Consider the following 6,395-nt stretch of genomic DNA (forward strand, 5'->3'; position numbering starts at 1 on the left):
AAGTTCTCTAAACTTTCAAAAGATTCTTCATTCACCTTTGTAAAGACGAATATTATAAGAACCAACAAATGAAAGGGAACAAAAAGTCTACCCAAAGCAGATGATCAAAATAAATATTCATATTTAAATGGTTGAGATATAAACAAACTTTTTTTAGAGTAGGTTGGAAGGAAGTTCAGAATTATTCACAGTGGTGTAAAAAAAGTGCATCTGAGGTTTTTATAGGGGAATTAATTAACTAATACGTTTTTTTATAGCTTTCTACATTATTTAGCCATTCTGATGAAAACTAACCCAGCTGGCCATCAACGTCAGTATACCTTAATTTCAGGTTGAATATTGGTCATGACCTCAAATGACAAAAATTATGTCAGGATAACGTCTAATACTGAAGAGAATTTACTCATAAATAAACTTTAACATTTGCATATATTTACAGTGGTGGTGAAATGAACAGAAATCTACACCATTTAAAGAACAACTGAATTAATTTATTCATTAATTCATTTACTCACTCACTGTCTCAAACATGTTTGTATTTTCTTTTAAATCAAGGGTATAAAACTTGACATGAACCAGTTGACATGAAGACAATACAACATGTACCTATATATTTTCAAAAAATGTACTGACAGTGCTGAAGCTAGAGTATTCTTTAAATACTACATATTAAAATATAATTAGAATATAACATTATCCCAAAGCTGCCATAAAATACTTTTTCAAGTATAAGATAACGTTTATCACCGAAACATCGACAGCTTCATACATCTTTAAATCCTCTTTCCCCTTAATGCCTACAAAATAATTTAGATATATTATTTTTAACTTAAAAATGATTCAAATTGAATGTAGATTCATGTAAATGTACATGGTTAAACTGTTGCATATAGTTCATCAACACCGTAGATTATGTTTACTCTCATTATCACCGTAAAAAAAATTAAGTTGATAAATTTTTGTACATATTTGTTTGCATCTCAGTAACAAAACTAATTGGACAACTTTTAAAATTTGTTTAATTTCTTTGTTAGTTTGTAAATGTGTGGAATCTGTTTTGGAGTTTGTAATGAACTAAACTGGACAGTTATTTACACTGAAATAAATGTAATGATGCTCACATTGGTATCAAGCTCTTTTAATGTACCAGTGTTTCACCAACTCAAAATACACAACAAAAATGTTTCTTATGAGCTGTCTGTGTTTCTGTCCATCTGTTTGTCAAAGAGGCACACACTCTGTCTTTTGGCTGTAGTCTGTTTTTTTTTTCTTTAGTCTGTCATGCTGTTTACTGGAAACTGAGGGGGTACTGTATGGGAGCCAGCGACCGCAACAGCTGACGGGGCCCCTAGAAGCCTCGAGCAAAAGCGGAGGACAGTTTGACGTGACCACCTCCTAAAATTAAACCCAGCATGCAGCAAATACCTGGCATCAGCTTTGTGCATGACAGGGAATTCACATGCATTTTGGTATGGGTGAGGCTTGATGCTGGTCAGTGCTCACCTATGTATAGGCTATATCCCAGTGTGTGTGGAAATCCTGAACATTTGCTCTGCAGGTTTTTTTGGGGGAATATAGTAAGGGTGGTGAAGACGATCACGTGGAACCCTGTGTGCAGATGCTGTGAGTCTATCAGGGCACCCCATACCTATCCTTAAAGCTACTTAGTGGTAGTTACTGCCATTGGATCAGGCTACTGTTGAGACGGGCATGTTGCCGCCTGACCATGGCAGCCAAACTCCCACCACACATTTACTTTTCGTGCCAAATCAAAGGAATTGTGGGTTGCCTCTGTGGGCATGCCTCACTTAGCGCTGAAGAATAACAGGCCTCTCACCACTTTCAGATTCATGAAGTTCAGCAGAGTTTCTTCTGTGTCATTATTGGACCTTATCTTGCACTGTACTGGCCAATCTACTGAGTAATGTCTTTGGACAGTGTTTCAAGTGTGTATTAGCACAAAATGATCTCCTGCTTTTGGCTTGTAAGGATGTTTTATTATATTAATTTCCCTTCATGCTATTGTTATCATCTGTGCTAAGATGACACAGTCAGAGTACTTCCAAACAGTCTGTCATTGTCATAGAAGCTTTCTGACCAAGCACGTACACGCATAATACAGTTATGGAATCAATCACAGGAACACTTACCACAAAGCACTGTTTATTTTATTCACTTAGTTTGCTGAATCTGGAGTGACATTTATGTGTGTGCGTGTGTGTGTTTGTCATCTGTTTAAAATGTGTGTGCATGATAAGGTTGGTGAGTTGATGGTATGCGATTGTGTGTGCATGGCATGGAGAGAACTGCTGCTACTTTTGATGAGCCAAAACACATGTTACAAATCCATCACAAACCAGTTTTATGGGGCACGAGAATCAGAGAAGTAAAGAAGCAAAGGAAGACACAGTATTTAAAATGGAAGGCTGTCTTAATATTTTAGCCACCTATTGTTATAATCTGTCATAGGCTAAAAATCATAACTATATTTGTAGTATTACAAACTGTGACAAACTGAGCAGTTCAATGCAATACATCATTAAACAGCTCAACATGCTTAAAGGAGAATACAAAATTAGTTGCTTTTCTTCTAAAATCGAAGTTATTAAATGTTATTCAAAGTAGCATCTCTGCTAGGAAGGAAATACTTTACTATATTTTGGAGCATATCTGTGAGGATTTGATTGGATTCATAAATAAGCTCTTCAGTGATGTCTCAGTAAGTGTGAGAATGTTGGATGATTACCTTTCTAGCTAATTCATAACTCTCCAACTCATCCCAAAAACACAGGATGGAGCAGCAGGCAAGCAGGGTTTAATTTTTCACGTTGATCAATATATGCAGACTCTATGCAGACCTTAAAGATTTTGAACATATCCTAGTAATAAATAATACATAATTCAGCTTTTCTTTGATAAAAAAAAATACTTTTCACATGTCTTTTATTCCACCACTGGCCACCTTGATCTGTATATCCCTGTACTTGTGTTCAGATCAGGCTGTTGCCAAGTCATTCACATGCATACTCACGCTAGACAATGCATTTCTCTTTTCCCCCCCTGAACATGGATATTCATGTTGCATAGTGTCTGTTTTATTGCTATTGGCATCTCCACATGTCCACCACCGTGGTCATGAATGGGCTCTTTGTGGTCAGGCCAGCACAGAGCAGTGATCATCTTCAACCCCAGCACAACCTCCACCCTCCGCTCCATATGTTCCCTATCCATCTGAACCTGGAGCCTGAGGGCCACCATCCAACACCTGCCCCAGCTCACCCACAATAAAGGCCTTTCTTTATAAGGGCTGGATCCACCAACATGAACACTGACTGGTGATCTTAAAAATGAGGCAGAAAAGCAAAAGGAGTTACTTCCTTGAATCTTGTTAGCGAGTACAATCAGAAATGTAGAGCTCTTTGAATGTGATTGTTTCTCTGTGTATTTGTGTGTACTTGTGTGTGTGTGTGTTTTCTCTGTGACTGGTTCTACCAGTCTTCAGTTGGGGATTTTTCTTTTTCTTTTCCTTTTTTCTTTACATGCAGTATCAAAGCGTTATCTCAATAATCATTGTGCTTAGAAAACCTTGTAAAATGCAGTTGATTTAAATGTGATGCCAAGTTTCGGGCGGAATGTAAGCAAAACAAGCTGGTGCAAGAGACCAGCTTTTCACTTTTTTCAATAATCATTTTCCTGTTGCTTGCTTTCCTTTTGAAACATTGGAATATTCCTTTTAATTATAATTTCAATAAGCCAAGTTGAGATGCTTCAATTTACCAGAATTCAGCTCTTCTAGTTGTGGTATCCTGTACTATAGAAGCAATCGAAAAATACAAGCATGTGGCACACATGATCATTCAGGAAGAACCACAAAAAACACAAGGATTCCAACGACTCTGTTTAGGAAGCTCCTGTCAACATAAAACTGCCATTCACTGTCTTTGATGCACACTTTAAGAGAGATGGATAGTAATTGCTCGCTCCAACCTCCAAACCCTTGCTTTGTTTTGCTTTGTCATAGTCGTGAGGGATAAACTGTTAAGAAGCAGACTGTTGTGTCTTCTGTTGACTGTGAACACAGTGTCCATGCAACTTGCTTAGTCACAAAATAGCAGTTCTGCTGCTTTGCTAGGAGAACAGTCCCTCAGCAGATTCTGTTCTCCTAATAATATGACTCTAGATGCAGAGCTTGTGTGGCAGGCATATGTGTTCAATCTAGCCCTCGCTCACTGCTGGAGGGAGAATTTGACTTTAGCCTTCTCTTCAAATGATTGACATGTGGAATGATTGCATTGCCTTGAAGAATGACCTTTTGTTTTTGACTGCAGAAAGATTACCCTTCTATTTAGTGGCACTAATCATTATCTTCTATTGTGCTTTCTGATGTGTCTGTCAAGAACAACTCCCCATCGTTCCGAAATTTGTCATTGTCAATTGTTTCACTATTTCCAAATAACTTCAACGGTCTTTCAACAAATTGTTCATTCAGTGGAACAAATCAATTTAGCTAAAGTATAAGTGTATTGTGAAACATTTACAATTTAAGGTGTAAAACAGTAACAAACGTTCAGTAATAAAGTTTTCCTATTATATTAGATTTTTTTATTATACCTAAATGAGTTATGATTCTATTTAATTATTAAAAAAAATACTGACCAACTCTACCATAATGAATTCCACTTTTTTTATGAACCATTACCTAAAACAATTGAGGAACTCTTTTTTTTAGGAGATAATGTATGTGCTGCGTTTTGGTATGCAACATATGTCATACTGCATACATTAATACAATATACACACTTAAAAATGTGGCTCTGGAAGAGTTCATCTGGAAGAGATCATTATATACAGAGAACTCTAACCAAGTGAAGGCTTTAGATGTCAAATAATAAAAGTTTAAATGTTTTTTTAGATCAGCAAAGAAAAAAATAATTTCCCTACACTTTGTGCAGCATTTGATTTTGTCTTGTTGAAAAATGCACAGATGTCCCTGTAAAATACAGTGTTTTATGCATTAATGCTGTATTCACAGACGTGTACTGAGCCAAACCCATAATAAGATGGACCCAGGTATTTGGGCTTGTTACTAATAACAGTCTGAATGGTCCTTTTCTTCTTTGGAAGATCCAGAGTACTGGTTTGTCTGACCACAATAGACATCTTCACTCTAAGATGGTCCATCCCAGACAAGACCAGAGAAGTCCAAGGCGCTTCTGGACATGGTTAACATAAAGCTAAAGTTTTAAATAGCATTCATGAATGGAACTTTATATTTTAAGTTTGCATTCAAGTTTCCTTCATGTTTCCTTGAATGGTAAATGGTAGTATGCAAAAATCCCTTCCAATTTTTGATTTTGTAACAATTGTTTTTAAACATTTCAGTAGTTTTTACATGTATTTGTTTTATAAACTGGACATGCTCTCCATTCTTTCTTGGTTCATTTTTGTACCATGATTACAGTCATTTGTTTAATACCACTTTATGCCAATTTGTTTTATCTCGTTAAATGACAACTTGAATAAATTGCTGTGTCCCACTTTGTGTGTTTATAATAATTCTCAAAATAAACGTAAGAAACACTGTGTTTTTAAATTTATTCCTTTTAAATTCCATTTTTTCTGGTTGGGGTTATAAATGGGTCTTTAAAGAATCTACAGAAATTGGTTCAAAGAACCCTTTTCTTTTTAAACATTTTTGAATGTATTAAAGGATGGAGACTATGTTGTGAATTGGTAAAATAGCACTGGATTATACAACTCTGGAAAAAATTAAGAGGCCACTTCAGTTTCTGAATTAGTTTCTCTGATTTTGTTATTTATAGGTATATGTTTGAGTAAAATGAACACTGTTGTTTTGTTTTATAAACTACGGCCAACATTTCTTTCAAATCCTAAAATATTGTTATTAAGAGCTTTTATTTGCAGAAAATGAGAAATGACTGAAATAACACAAAAGATGCAGAGCTTTCAGACCCTCAAATAATGCAAAGAAAACACATTCATATTCATAAAGTTTTAAAAGTTCAGAAATCTATATTTGGTGGAATAACCCTGGTTTTTAATTACAGTTTTCATGTATCTTGGCATGTCCTACTCCACCAGTCTTACACACTGCTTTTAGATAACTTTATGGCTTGTGATCATCCATTTTTCTCCTGGTTATATTCCAGAGGTTTTTAATTTGGTAAAATCAAAGAAACATTTTTTTTCAGAGCTGTATATCTGCACTTTAAAATAAGTTTAAAATAATATTCTTTATATTCTTTAAAGCTTTATATCTCAATATTTTATGCATAATAAAGACATTTTTAAATCTCTTATAGGGGTTTTACCCCCTCCCTTTTGCTAGGTCACCTTTGGCTTGATGACAATGCTGTGTTTTGTAGTGCCAACAA

The sequence above is a fragment of the Astyanax mexicanus genome, chromosome 1 (assembly GCF_023375975.1).
Source record: "Astyanax mexicanus isolate ESR-SI-001 chromosome 1, AstMex3_surface, whole genome shotgun sequence".
Classification (NCBI taxonomy): Eukaryota; Metazoa; Chordata; class Actinopteri; order Characiformes; family Acestrorhamphidae; genus Astyanax; species Astyanax mexicanus.